We start from the raw sequence: 14816 nt of genomic DNA on the forward strand, positions 1-14816 counted from the left end.
GGATTGATCTTTGTTTATTTTTAAACAATCTGATGTAGGCAGGCAAGAAAAAGAATGATGATTTCTCACTTGAAGTTAAACCTTGAAAAAGAGGGATTTCTCACTGAACTTGTCCTGAATTGTTGTAATTTATTGACATGACTTACATTTGTAAACTCTAGAGGATGAGTCAAAATTTTGTAGTTTAATTAGAATATTTAGGTGATTGTATATATATAATATTCAATACAAGAATAATCTATGCATGATTTTTTTGAAAGATTTCTGCAGTGTAAAGACATCTTCGTTTTTCATGCATGCCCGAGCTAACGCTACGGTAAAAACAAAACTCATGCTCAAAGTCAAAGAGGTAAATTATGAATGCTTGAATTTTTTCATCTATTATCTACCAGCATGCCTATAAAATAGACTGAATAAACAATTAAACATACATAGAAAACTAAATTAATGAAATGATCATTGCAAGACATCAATTATCTCATAGCTTCGGACAATATCGCAAAGCTACTAAAAACTATAACCATGCCCTCACCTTAAACATTATCCAGATAAATGAATTACAATAAAAAAAATTAATATCGAAGATTTTTTCCTGCCAATATAAAATTAAGGGCTTGGATGCACCAGGTCTGTCCTAGCTCAGTCGGGCCCATAGGAATGAGCCAGTCTCTCCTTGTCGACGAACCAATCACGCCCGAAATTGATATTGAGATGATAATAGCATTAGCATCGCTGCAACCTTTTGATGCCTTCCTTTAAAAACATGAGTCTCTTTGGAAGAAATTTTCGCAACTTTCTTTAAATTATTTTGGCTCGAATTCCCAAAGCACACAGCACAAACCATTAGTCGTGCAAAACCACGGAAAAGCAGCTACTTTTCAACTACCGATCACGCACGCAAGACAGACAGGGGCGCGGTACCTCACGCTGCGCTCGTCTCGTCTCTACTCCATCGTCAGGACGAAAAGGCAAAACCATAAGTCCATAATCACATGATGTCAAATCTGTACGCCCAAATCCGCTAAAACGTCTCAACCCTTAACCGACCCTACTCCCGCCGTGCTCAAATCCAAGCGCAAACCACTGGCACTCTGTTTGCTTGATCGTATCAGTCATATTTATCAGTCATAATATAATATTTTTCTCTCACAATAAAATAAGAGTTAAATGCACCATAGGCCCCTGAACTTATAAGCGTGTGTTACATAGGTTCCTGAACTTGGAAAATACATTTCTGGCCCCCTAAACTTGTTAAGTGATACACATAGGCTCCTGAACTTTGAAAATGCATTTCTGGCCCCCTAAACTTGTCAAGTGGTACACCACATACCCCTAAACAGTAACTTTTGCTATTTTTCCAAAACTTTTTTAGAAATCCATTTGCAACGCTCCGTATACAGAGCAGCAGGGCATCCATCAGGCGATATGATGCAACAGGGTGAGACAGGAATGCAGTAGCTAGTAGGTTTGACATTGAACGTGTAACTGCATGCTCGGCGTGCATGCCTTGGTATAGCGACGCCTGACTCGCTCGCTCTCTTGTGCCTGACTGCCCCTGCCTGCTGCTGCCTTCCTCCATGGATGGAGAGACACAGGGAGAGAGACAGACAGACAGACCTGCGCGGCTGTGCGGCTGTTGCTGCCGGCGTCTGGCGGGTGCTGCTGGTGTTGTTGGCGTGAGGAAGAAGAGATCCGGTGCTGCTGTAGTGCGCGCATGGCATGGCGCATGCGACCTAGGCTGAGGCCGGCCGGCCGGGTGACCGGGTCAGGTCAACCACGCACATGCATGCATATCCATATAAGTCGCCATGCGCACACCTACATATATGTCGTCGTAGCACGTAGTACATCGCACACACATCAGCACATGCATGCATGCATTGTACGTACCAGTGACCGACCACTCATACCAACGCAGCAGTAGCAGCAGCAGCTCCGCCGACCCGGCCGGCCTCACCCTGCTGCATCATATCGCCTGATGGATGGCCTGCTGCTCTGTACCGTATATATATATATATATATATATATATATATATATATATATATATATATATATATATATATATATATATGACTGTGTATACGGAGCGTTGCAAATGGATTTCTAAAAAAGTTTTGGAAAAATAGCAAAAGTTACTGTTCAGGGGCCTGTGGTGTACCACTTGACAAGTTTAGGGGACCAGAAATACATTTTCAAAGTTCAGGGGCCTATGTGTACCACTTAACAAGTTTAGGGAACCAGAAATGCATTTTCTAAATTTAGGGACCAATGTGACACACGCTTACAAGTTCAGAAACCTATGATGCATTTAACTCATAAAATAACCTCAGCTAACTTATAAGCCACGAAAACAATCGCTAGCAGACGTTATCAGATCGGCGCCACCCCTCCCTGATCATTCCAAACCGCCACCACCGGGGGCCAGCAACACGCTCGCGTCCGCGTGTGGGAGTGGGAGTGACGAGAACGAGGAGACAAAACGGGACGGCGTGCTGTACGGCCGACGGGCTGCTGGTCCATGGCCCCGCCGCGTCGGCGTCCGCGCACGGGATCCGCGGGCAGTGCCACGCGTGCTGCGCAGAGGCAGAGCCCGGGTTCCAGGGTCCCACAGCTTCCTGTATTGGCAATTTGTCAGGAGCAGCTACCCGCCCGCAGGAGTCTTCGCCTGCCCAATTTCGCGGGACATTTTGCTTGACGAGTTGTCTGCACCTACAGGGACTTCGGCATGGCGCATGTAATGTAATATATAAATAAATTCTGTAGTAAATCCTGAAGATTTGAACCAGGAACATCTGCAAAAGACAACTGCAAGTGCGTTAGATGCACCAGCACCACTCCATCTCGCGGTGACGACGCAATTCGACTAATCCGCTAATACCCAGTCACGTAGTAGAATATAGAAAATTACGCATCGAATAATAGTACTAGTTCTTTGTCCGAGTCAAATGAACCCACAGCAAATCTGTCCCTGTTGGGAGAACAACGTTCCTAGCTGATGCCCCTCCATCAGCGAAAGTAAAATCTGACCTCTCACCAGTCATCACGAGAGGTTGCTTGTGGTTTAAACTTAAACACAGCCAGCCCACGGTGAGGTGTTCCAGATGGTGACCGGCCGGGAGAAACCAGTGGAGGTGGCCTCCGAGTCACCTTCAAGTTTTCACCTTTCCTCCGTGGAAGGCAACTGGTAATTGGGATCTTGGTGGTTTGGTTTGGAATGTCTGGTTCCAGAGCAATGACACACATAGACACAGCAGGTTTCAGCCTGTTCGTTTGGCTGTGGCTTATCATAAACGATCGTAAATTTTCAGCTGCAACAGTATTTTTCTCTCACACAAATCAGCCAGCAGTACTTCTTCACGAACCAGCAACGATACGAACCAGCCAACCAAACAGGCTCGGCACTTTACCGGTTAGATTAGATGGGTCATCCCTGAAAGAGTGAAATGGATCCGTTCGGCCAGATGGAAGAAGCCTTTGTGTGCGTTCCACTCTATTTTAGCCCGACACCTGTTGATCTGGACTGCAGTTTGTTTGCATTCTCTGGGAAAGAGTTACATGGATGGGAAGTTGCAATCTTAGGCATCAGTCATGGTTCAGGCACAGTAAAACCTTGTTTATAGGGCTTGCTTTCTCTGCTTTCTTTAGGACAGTTGATTGATCTTCTCTTGAAATTTAGCAGGGTGTCGGCCGCCCAGCGGCCGACAGGTGCCTACAGGAACCGGAGCCGCGGAGCCAGAAAAACGAGCTTCTCCGGCTCCGGTTGTGTCAATATGAGAGGAAAGGAGGAGAGAGAGAAAACGGCTCCGGTGAACAGTAACCGGTGTCGGCCGCCCAGCGGCCGACAGGCGGGAGCCGGAGCCCGGCCAAACGGAGCCAAACATTTGCAAGAACATTAAAACCTTGTTGTCATATATAGGAAGAAAAAAAAGAGGATTCCTACTTATGGCATGTTTGGTTCGTCTAGTAGCTACTAAATTTAGTAGCTTTTAGTCACTTTAGTAACTTTTTAACCAAACGCTATGACTAAAAGCTACTAAAAGGACTTTAGTCCTCTCTAATAACTCTGGAGTTACTAAAAGTGACTAAACCGTTTACTAGCTACTAAAGTTTAGTAGCTCGAACCAAACACTCCCTTATCTTGGAGTAAAAACCGACAAATTTTGCCAGCTGGGAAGGGACAGAGACTGCTGAAAGCGACCAGGAAATATTGATTGCATATCGAGACGGAGACGGGAAAGAAGGGGTATGATCGATTTGCGGATTTGGTAAAAAGAAAAAAAAACACTTTGTGGAAAGATGGCCCACACCAAAAAAAAAGGAGATACTGTTCTATTGAAACAAAAAGAAAAGAAAAGACACCTCAATGAAGAGAATTTCATGTCAGTTTCAGACAGATGTGAATTTCCAATTCCTTTCCAAGCAAAACCAGTGGAAAAGTTCACGACTGTTCTCAAACAGTATAAACATCTGACCATTATACTGTCTTTACCAGAAACACAAACCAGTAGAAAAGTTCACGACTGTTTTCAAACAGTATAAACATCTGACCATTACACTGTCTTTTCCAGAAACACCAACTGTTGACATAGCGCCTAAAATGCAATTCACCTAAGATTTGTGCCGAATTAAGCTGAAGGCAAGTCAACACCATCAATCAATATAATCGGAGTGGCTCGACTGCGCATCAATCAACAGTTAATGTACCTACTAACTCGCCTGCTAAACATTCAGATAAGTACAGCCGGAACAGGAACATCCTGAGCCCTTAATCATTTCATTCAGAGTCGTCCCCTTCATGCTGCAACAAATTTAATTATTCGGAGCTGTCCGTGTTCCCGCCGCCGGTCCCAGAAATATAATTGTTTCGAGCCCACTTAATCAGGCTATAATGAATGCGATCTTGCTGTTTTTTTTAAAAAAAATAAATATATAAAACAGAAACCTTTCAGGATCGCGCACGGCTAGTCCAGGGCCTTGTTTAGATGAAAATTTTTTGCAAAATGGCTACGGTAGCGTTTTCGTTGTTATTTGACAAATAGTGTCCAATCATAATCTAATTAGGCTTAAAAGATTCGTCTCGTGGATTTCGTCTAAACTGTGTAATTAGTTTTATTTTTTATTTATATTTAATGTTTCATGCATGTGTCCAAAGATTCGATGTGACGGGGAATGTGAAAAATTTTGTAAAATTTTTTGCAAACTAAACTGGACCCAACTCCAACCTCCGCGAAATCTTTTTGGCGCTATTTGTGGCTCATGGTCATGGCAATTCATACATTGGCAGCGTCTGCTTGGCAGATGGCAGCCCCCTACGCACCTAACGCCCAACTACGTTCAGTTGTAGCTCAGTGGAAGGAGGCAAGCAAAACTTCAAGGGCCATGAGGCGCGGATGGCACGTAGCGGGGGGGGGGGGGGGGGGGGGGGGGGGGGGTGCAAGGCCCCTGATTGGTTTACACCTCCTAAAATTTTTAGGAGTTAAAAGTTTTAAGAGCTTTTAGCAGCTATCTAAAACCTCCTAAAAATATGTTTGGTTCCACCTCCTAAAAGTGACTCAAAGCAACAAGTACTGTTGAACAAAGACACTTTTGCCCTTCTTCCTCCTACCCCTGCTACCCCTGTGCTCCATCCCGGTCTCCGTCGATGACGAGCCCGACGCCGGCATCGTCTTCACCTCCGCCAAGGCGCAGGACCTCGCGCAACCGCTCGTCGTCGCGCAGATCCCCTTCAAGATCCAGCCCGGCCACCGGCATCCAGGGGGAGCAGCGGGCCGCCGGCGTCGGGGGAGCGGGAGGGCGGCTTAGGGCTGGGGGCGGTGGATCCGACAGCGGGAGCCCCGGCGCTCCAGCAGGTCCAGCAGCTAGAGCCCCGGCGTCGTCGTTGCCTCCGCCGGGTTTGGGCGCGAAGGGGCGACGGATCCGGTGGGGGGAGGGCGCGGACCGGAGGCCCGAGGGAGTGGGGGCGGCGCGAGGGGGAGTGGAGGAGGGAGGGAGCGGCGGCGGGGTTGGGGAGGGAGCGGGGGCGGCGCGAGGGGCGGACCCGTGCGGTGGCAGCGGGGGGAGGGAGGGTGGGAGAGAGAGAGGGGTAGTGGGGTCCAGATGGACTTTAGGAGGTTTTAGGAGAGGTGGAGCTCCTAAAGTTTTTGACCCCTTCTAAAGTTTTTAGGAGATTTTAGGAGTAGGTGTTTGGTTCTTTAGACAAATTCTATCCAGATTTTAGCTCCTAAAACTTTTAGGAGGGGTAACCAAACTGGGCCTAAGATACGATCAATCTAGGTCCTACACTTTATAAGAATAGAACGACTGTTAGTTGCCTCCAATATATTACAAGAAAGTTTACGTACAAAGAATGTACTCGCACCTGTCTACAGCTACAGTAAGTAGTGCTGGGTCAAGGGGCGAACGACCGTGGTTGACAACACGAACAAGCTCGAGGAAGCCGGCACGCCATATGTACGGCGTATAACGCTCGTCCCACTGATGCGCCCTGGTGTGACTGCGGGGCCTCAAAGGAGGCAAGGACACCTCTGTGTCGTTGTCACTCAAGATGTGTGCTCGGTGCTGGTCGTCGTACTCCACCTCCAGAATGAGGTACAACGGGTGCTGTGTGGGAGGGGCCATCCTGTTTCAAATTGATAAACAAAGCGTTAGAGTATTCAAATTAATAAAATTCAAGTTAACATTAGTAAGTTCACAAATAAATCATAAACAAATTCACTAACCTAACTAGCCTAAATCTCTAAACCCAAAATCCTAACTATACTAGATAATAAATACATAATCAATCCATATAAAACTTTGGTTCTAAAATTACAAGTAATCTCTCCGTCTCAAAATAAATACGCATCTCGTTTCTCGAGTAGTCAAATATGTTTAAGTTTGATAAAAACTAAAAAACGGTATCAATATTTCTATCTCCTGATAAATTTACTACGAAAGTATACTTCATGCTTAATGTAATAGTACCTATTATGTATCATAAATATTAGTACGCTATTATATAAATTTGGTCAAATACACTAATAGTCAATGAAAATAGCCTCGATGCCCCTACATGCTCCTAAAAATGCTAGCACTAGCAGACTATCATCAACTCTTTTACTTCTGCGCCGGCCGCTCGAGGATTGCGAGGGCACGTGGGGTACCGTAGGGATATAAAAAATACTAACTATAATAGATAATAATAAAAAAATGAAATCTAGAGGGAGGTACCTTAGGAGCGGGCGGCCTTGACGCGCCGGCGTTCGTGGCGCGGCCGGCTAGGGCGCTGCGCGGCGGGAGTGGCCGGGCGCGGCGTGGGCGAGCGGCCGAGGCCGGGCCGTGCGGGCGCGGGCGGGGCGAGGCGAGGCCGGGCGGGCGCGGGCGCGTGCGGCCGCAGGCAAGGCGCTGGCGGCGGCGTTCGGACGGGCGGGCAGGGCAGGGGTGCGTGCGGGCTCGCACGCGGTATATATCTGGTCCTGCCGCGTCACAGATTAGGGCGCGTCACTGTCGCGCCAGGGTCGGTGGCGCGGCAAGACCCTCCACGTCATTGGCCCCTAGGCCGGCCCACGCCACGTCAGCCCTGTGCCGCGCCACCATGCATGGCGCGGCACAGGCATTTGGCCGCACCAGGGCAATAGGCGCGACAAAAGTGTTAGTTTTAAAAAAAACCGACAGTGTTAGATTTAAAATTATATTGAAAAAAGGGCTAAAATTAAAAAAAAAATCACAGCCTACAGATGGCGCTGCGATGTGCACAGGTGAAGAAAAAGGTTCCTGCCTGAGAGCAACGATGCTAAGCAAACGCTAGCGTGGAGGATGACAGGATGTGAATGAAGCAGCTCTGTGCCGGAGCGTGAACGGTGCAGGCGGCGGGCATATACTCGCCTTTTGGATTCCACGATGCGCATGCAGTTGAGCATCATTCAGAGGTTCATCAGAGCGTAGCGGTCGGGGGGGAAGGCATGGACCTGCTGCTGCTGCTGCTGCGGTTCGGTTCGGTTCTGGTTCTGCCTGCCGTGTGGTGTGGTTCGGTTGGTCGCCTGAAATATTCTTCGTGGGACTGGGACGCACTACTACAAAAAGTATTTTTAGGGGCGACTGGTAACTCTTTGTAGGGGCGGTTTGGCCAGCCGCCCTTACCGAACCGTCTCTACAAATCATGCATTTGTAGGGGCGGTTCCCAGGCCGCCCCTACAAATAGATTTATAGGGGCGGTTGGTGATTGAGCCGCCCCTACAAATAGATTTATAGGGGCGGCTGGTATTACGAACCGCCCCTACAAATCTATTTGTAGGGGCGGCTGTAGTGCCAGCCGCCTCTATAATACCTATTTGTAGGGACGGTTCAATCTAGAACCGCCCCTACAGTACGTTTTCCCGCCAAAAAAAATTCAAATTTACAATTCAAATTCGACCAGAACTGTTTGTTTTTGCGTATTCCATCCAGCATCCGCGTTGCCGAACGCCCCGCGACCAACGTTCCGAACCGCGTTCGCGTTGCCGAACGCCACGCGACCAACGTTCCGAACGCGACAACAAGCACAATAGTATTATATAAAATACAATTACAAGTCCAATTCGTAATGATATATATATACAATCCATCATTAAATATATAAATTTCGTACACATTGTTATCAACGTCCTAGAGCTAGCCTTTCAGTCTCACGAAGGTGTTGGTACTGAGGATTTGTACCTAAGTCAAACTCTCGATCATGGTAGGCGCCTCTGACGTGTACAATCTGGTCCAATATGAAGTTGCAAAGGTCGCCGACGAGCTCTAAGAGTTGGTCATCCTTGTATGGGTCTCTTTTCATTCCTTTCTCTTCTCTCCACTACAAGAAAACAAGTTTCAGTTTAGTGTTTCATACCATTTATGAAGTTTTTATACTACGGGTGAAGAGGTTCAAACTTACCCTTAAGGGGTGTCTCCTGTAGGCACCGGTGTTACTCATCATAGAACATATATAGTATCCACAATGTACACTCCCAGGCCTCTGCTTGGGGCACTGTGTGTTTTGCATATGAAAATATTAGGTAATGCTTTTGACAGCCATGTAACGGAGTACTGAAGAAGTAAGTTACACTTACCGCACATAGTGTTTTTATAGCTAGCTTTTCCTTCCTCGCTGGATCATGCCTTCCGTGATGATGAGAGACATAGAACCTAAATGCCATGTTCGAATTATTTTAGCAAATACAACTTGTTAGTATGCATAAGTGAACGTTACAAGTATGTATACAGACATATAAGCTAATGAGGATTGTCGATATGTATACGTCTTGAGAATCGATATGAAGTCTTTGTATATCGCCGGGTCCTTATCTATTGAATCAAAGACCCATGCCATGCTCTTCCCGACATCGACGGCTATACAAATCCAGTGGTTGCTGCATGGATTTATTCATAGAACTAGATAAGCTCTTTTACATCGAATAAAATATATCGAACATAGCTTTAAGTTATAGTTGAACTTACTCAAAGTTGTATGGTAGCCATATAGTAGAGTGTTGTTGGAGATTTTTGAAAGCCAGAGCAATGTATGCCGCAACCTTAAAGGACTCTTCCCTTAGCTTCGCACTACGGATGCGCTCTTTCTCTCGAAGAGTCTTTGCAGCTGCTAGCTCTTTGGCATCCAGTGTCCACCGTTTAGGGTAATTAAAATTTGTTTGGGCTATAGCTTGAGGGTCTACATACCCGGCTTTCACACTTGGCATTTGTTTGACAATGTGCACTTACATTCTATAAATCACGGCGTGGGTTAGTTACAACAAAATTCAAAGATTACATTCATATCATATCGGAAGGACAAGGACTTATAGGCACCACGTGCGAATTAGATTCATCTCCATTTCTCCCAGGTGAAAGCATGTGTGCATGTCATTGAAGTCAAAGACAATTTTTCCGGCTGGGCTTCCAAATGTGCCGGTGGGAAAGCATGCTTGTATGATATCTATGCTCGTTGGGAGAACACGCAAGTACCAATCATGGAACCTTCTCATTCCAAGTGGTAGGCGCTGGATGTCCCGGTTTGGTAGGAAGGGCTTGCCTCTTTCATATTTTTTTGGGCAATCCTTTGACCATTCGATGGCATCAACATTTGGATACTGCTTTGCAATTTGGTGAAGTTTGCTACTGACGGCCTCCTCAGAACCCCGTGATGGGACTTTTTTAACTTGGTTTTCAGGCTTGAACTGATCATGGGAATACCACTTGGACACCGACGAGACGTCTTTGATCGGAACATAAACTGGCCTTATGTGGATTGGAATCTTCTTTCAGAGTTCCCATTCAGGCACGTCCTCATCTTCTTGTGCATCACCTTCTTCAGGAGGCACTCGTTGTTCATGTATCAGTTGTGCTTGTTGAGAAGACCGTGGCATCTCATGATGCACTTGCCCGGTACGAGCTGGAGAAGGTTGTGGCATCTCATCAGGCACATGCTCGATAGGAGGCGGGGAAGAATGTGGCATCTCAGGAATGTGGGGGTCACGAGACGGTGAAAATATCTCCTCGGCCTCAACAACTCGCTCCAAATTTGGGAGAGGGGGAGGCAGCGAAGAAGCAGTCAATATAATGTCCCGTTTGTGCCAGAGGATGAACTGCCCCATAACATCTTCGAGTAACACCAGCCCCTCAGGAGTTGCGTAGTCTATCCTCCATTGCATGAACTCGGGCTTCACTGTATGCACCTCGACCCTAGTGTAGTCTGGCGGTATGTTATTATTGTGGTGTAAGCCACCGGGAGGATGTGCAACACCCGTTGCCACCTCCATCATAGTGTTCTGCCGGCCGCTGAGAAACACCAAGGTGCAACTAGTAGGTTCCCGTATGAGATCGACTGAGGTTATGGCTGCAGTGGAACCTTGGCTGCTAGGAACTTTCGGAGGGCTGCCAACTAATGCCAGTTCTCCCGGTGGCGTCACTAATATACGTGGCTCCATAGACATTCCTTGCTCCTCCAGCGCCTTCGCAACTAGAGCCTTCACTTGGAGCTCAAGACTAGTCTCCCGGTCTCAGCCATGTTTCTTGTACATGTGCCTGTCCTCTTCGAATCCTTGCTTCCAAGTCATCCTTTTCCCTAGCCTCCTAGTGCGGCCTGTGTGCTCCTTGTTTCCCAAGCCAAGGCTAAGCTCGTCCCTCTCTCTGGAAGGATTGAATGAGCCCTTCTCTTTGTCTTCAGCATATTTCAGTATCCTTGATACCGCCTCTTGGGTCTCCGGCTTATCAAACTTAAGATTACTGCCGGATGGTTCTGTACTCCTCGCATATATCCAGTTCCTTGAGCGTACCTTCAACTTCGTCACATCGATATTCCCAGCAGCTGCGGCCTCTTCATCCATCTTTCTAAACTGCTCTTCCTTGGCATAGTAGCCACCGGGGCCTAGATGATGGTGGTGTTTGTTCCTCTTCGCTAGCTCGGTGTTATGAGCACTGAGCTCCAATGCCTCCGCTGAAGTCTTCTGAGCCACGAGCTCCTCCCATTGACTAGGAGTTATTTTGCCGAACTCATTGAAGGGAGTTAACCCCTTTTGGATATACTTTGTGTTAAGCTCCGACCTCCAACGTCGCAATGACTCTCCCATCATCCTAATAGCATTTTTTTACCAATTCGTGCTTACCCTCCGGAAATCTAAAATTGACCTTCAGCTGCCTATCCCATAGTGCATTCTTTATGTTCTCTGGTACCTCTTTCCAGTTAGGGATTGCTGGGTTCAATTTATCTCTTACTAGGGCCCCGATCGCATTACGGAATCGTCCTCTTAATTCCTTCGGCTCAAGGATCTCCCCTGCTGGCCCAACCTCCGTTATCACATAGCAAGCCTTATCTGGATATAGATTTCCTTTTCTATCCCCTCGTTTCCTCTTAGGCTTGGTAGTCGTGGTTGTGTCTTGAGTTTGTGGAGCAGAGGCATCGTGATCCGTCTCTGTGGTTGTTGCCTCTGCTCTCCTTTCCTCTACTCCGTCTTGTCCAGCGAGATGTCGCGGACGTCGACGTCGTCTTTTCTGAGTTTCAGGAGGGACCTGTATATAGGACAGGTCAAAGTGTTAGCAGAGGTAACACAGCCAAAACTTTAGCAAAATTTACAAGCTAAGGCTTCTTCTCTACCTCCTCGTTTGGGTCAAAATCCTTGTCCAAATCTTCCTCCATTGGCCTCCTTCTTGCTTCAGGTGGGAAAGGATCCTCGGGACTTTTATATCCCTCTTTTGACTCATCATCCTCTTCTTCTTCGCCTTCAGCAGCCTCTCCTTCAGGGCCTTCCTCCTCGTCACACTCCTCCTGAGTAAGCATCACTTCTAGATCTTTTTCTACCTCGTTATCGAATTGTTCCTGAGTAAGTTGGTCCTCTAGTGCTTGCTCCTCAAGGGTTGGCTGCCCATCATGCTCGGTGCATCGAGCTGCACGGTCTGTTGTTCGCGACATTATTTCGCGCTTTGTTCTAAAAGATGCAAGAAAGTGTGCTTTAGGTACGCGAGAAGGTATAAGAAATCAAAAAGGTCTATAAACCAAAGTAGTCCTATAAAACAATAATATAAAAAAACAAGAAGTAGCAGTGGTAGAGGCCTCAGAAACATGTCAATCATCATCTGATCTTGAACTTGGAGCATCAAGGCATCATAACAGAGAAGAGAGGAGAAGGTAATGTAGGGGCGGCTGCTAATGATGCCAAGTTCCTCACAAGTTCTTGACCATCAGCTCATATTCCATATAATGTATGGACTTGGACAATTTCATCATCGGCAAAACAAAGGAGAGGAGAGGAGAGGGGAGATTTGGCAAAAAAAGCAGGCGCTGCTTCCAAAACATAGAGGATAGGAAAGGTGGCAACAAATAAAGGAGAGGGGAGATTTGGCAAAAAAAGCAGGTGCTGCTTCCAAAACATAGAGGATAGGAAAGGTGGCAACAAATAAAGGAGTAGTAGTAGGAGTAGTAAGAGGAGGAGTAGGAGTAGTAAGAGAGGTGAGGAGAAGAGAGAAGAGAGGTCTGCACATTATTTAAATCAAAATAGGAGCAACTGCTGCTACCAAACAAGAAAGAAGAGAGGAGAATAGAGAAGAGAGAAGAGAGGAGAAGATAGAAAAGAGGAGAAGAGAGGTGAGAGAAGAAAGAATAGAGGTCTGCACATTATTTAAATCAGAATAGGAGTAGCAGCTGCTGCTACCAAACAAGAATTGTTGGATAGCAACAAAAAAAAAGTAGCAGCGTAGCTATTGCCATATAGGAGAGTAGTAGAAGCAGCGGCTATTGCAAATGACAGGGAATGAGTTCAAGCACTTAAGCAATAGAAAAACAGCAAGACATGTACTTACAATTACTTCATAGTGTAAGACATTATTTAACACCTAGTGACAAAAAAGTGCCAGACCTGACGTCAACTACAAATGAAGAAGTTGTGCAAGGACTAGAATTAAAATATAGTTCTTTAGTGCAGAATAAGGATCCGTTATCAACAGACAACAGTGCTTATCATTTACTACGAAATGTAACCAACAAAGCTTTAAGTTAATCCTAGCCAAATGCAAGCTCAAAAAAGAGTGTATTGCCTAGACAAACAGAGAAAATATATACAGGAACAAGTATGACATGGAAAGACAGTAAACCAGCCTTATTTTCCAATGAGAAGGCATGTGGCCTTCTAAGTTTTAATGTCAGTTTCACCTAACAATGACAAATTAACAATAATGAAGCTATGAGCAAGACCATGGTTCCACAGCCAAATGTGTGGCAGGGGACCACAATTAAGAAATAAGGGAGGCAATGCCTACATAAAATGTATGCCCACTTGACCTTACATCTTCCTCAAAAAATTATGCATTTCAAATTCCAATATGCTTCTGATAAGAATATCCTAATAATAATAAGACTAGCATTCCATTCTTATGACAAACCTAATCTTACTGAAAACGTTATTTAAAAATTAGTGTAGAAGCAGCAGTCAAGCTTTATGCTCAAATCAAAATTTGGATTAGTAAATAGTGAGTAAACAGTCTGAACACGTTCTATGAACGTTTAAGATCCATTTTACAGTAACAAATTATATTGATAAAATTTCGCTAACAAGACAAGCATTCGACCTGAATTAAAAATCCAACCAAAATTGTATGCATACAGAAATAGTGGTAGAAAGGCCATCAATAGCAAAGAAAACTTAGATCCTTTACCTAATAGAACGAGCAAAACTATGCTGCTTAGCTTTAAACCCTACGAGAGTAACTTGAACCTTGAGGTATAAACCATTCCTTCATATACACCAGCAAACAAGTAATAACAATCATGTCATATCAACTTCCCGATAGCTAAAAGCAAAATGTCAAAATCTCAAATCACTTGTAAAGACTAAATTAAACGCATCTCAGAGCTTGTCAACATCAAATACATACTGGACGAAAGACACTTCCTTAGCATGTCACACCTAGTGACAAAAAAGTGCCAGACCTGACGTCAACTAAAAAAGTCCCACCAATATTCAGGCATGTCACAGTATAGCACAGGGACTGTTATGCGAGGTTAGTACCATATCTATATCTATAATGCCTATTTTTACCATATCTTTATATGTATTGTAGTTCTGAAGTTCAACAAAAAAATGGCTGTACTATGAGCAACAACACAGATTGCATTAATCATTTAGTACATTCCATTAACCAGATTCTAACATAAAAATGGCTGCAGAGCCTTGCATCTCAGCCAAGATGTGTCGTAACAAATCCATCAGATGTGTAGTAGCTATCCTTGCATCTCAACTACCATTTTTCCAGACTCATATGTAAGAAATGGGTCATACAAATCCATCGGATGTGTAGCAGCTATCATTTAATTACAGGATCACAGACA

Source organism: Miscanthus floridulus, chromosome 4 (assembly GCF_019320115.1).
Source record: "Miscanthus floridulus cultivar M001 chromosome 4, ASM1932011v1, whole genome shotgun sequence".
Taxonomy (NCBI): Eukaryota; Viridiplantae; Streptophyta; class Magnoliopsida; order Poales; family Poaceae; genus Miscanthus; species Miscanthus floridulus.